We start from the raw sequence: 740 nt of genomic DNA, 5'->3' as shown, positions 1-740 counted from the left end.
TTATTCTGTTCTTTGGAGTCACAATTTTTAATTCTCCTTTAAGGCAGCTTAAACCTGAAAAATAAAAGTAGAACTGAGCCACACAATGACATAAAAGAGAGAAATGGAGAACAAAACCGGTTAATACCAAAGCAACAGCAGGTCGAAATAGGAAGAGCCTTCAAAAATTAGGAAGGAAAGGGTTATTTACCTATATCGGCATCTCAACTCGAAAGGAAGGGCACTCTCTCGGGATACTAAAGAGTTGGAGGGACAATAACGGCAGGATCGCTACCCTGTCAAGCCAGCTCCTCCAGGGAATTGAAGTAAAAGATAAGTACTAAAGAATGGGACAGGAAGTAACCCAGAAAGCAGAGCTGCTGGGAAATTAAAATCACTCCCTTGCAGGAGTTCATGCTTCAGGAACCGTCAAGCGCGCACACACACACAAAAAAAAAAAAAAAAAAAAAAAAAGCAAGCCGACCGAGCCCCGGGGCAGAGTTTCAAGGCCCGGCGGCGGGGAAGGCAAGCCAGGGCACCGCCGGGGGCTGAGGAAGCGGGGGACGCGCTCCGGAGGGGCCCGCGGCTCCCCTCCGCCCTCACCGCCCGGGGACACCCCCCCCTCCTTCTGCAGGCAGACCCGGGAGCACGGCGGCGGCGGGCCCGGCGCCGGGCGGGGTAGCCCAGAGCCTGCCTGCCTGCCTACCCCCCGCGGCCGGGGAGGGCAGGGGCGGCGGGGGGCTCAGCACCCGCTCCCGAGG

Source organism: Haliaeetus leucocephalus, unplaced genomic scaffold (genome assembly GCF_000737465.1).
Source record: "Haliaeetus leucocephalus isolate CR32 unplaced genomic scaffold, Haliaeetus_leucocephalus-4.0 Scaffold339, whole genome shotgun sequence".
NCBI lineage: Eukaryota > Metazoa > Chordata > Aves > Accipitriformes > Accipitridae > Haliaeetus > Haliaeetus leucocephalus.
Note: the sequence above shows the minus strand (reverse complement) of the source record.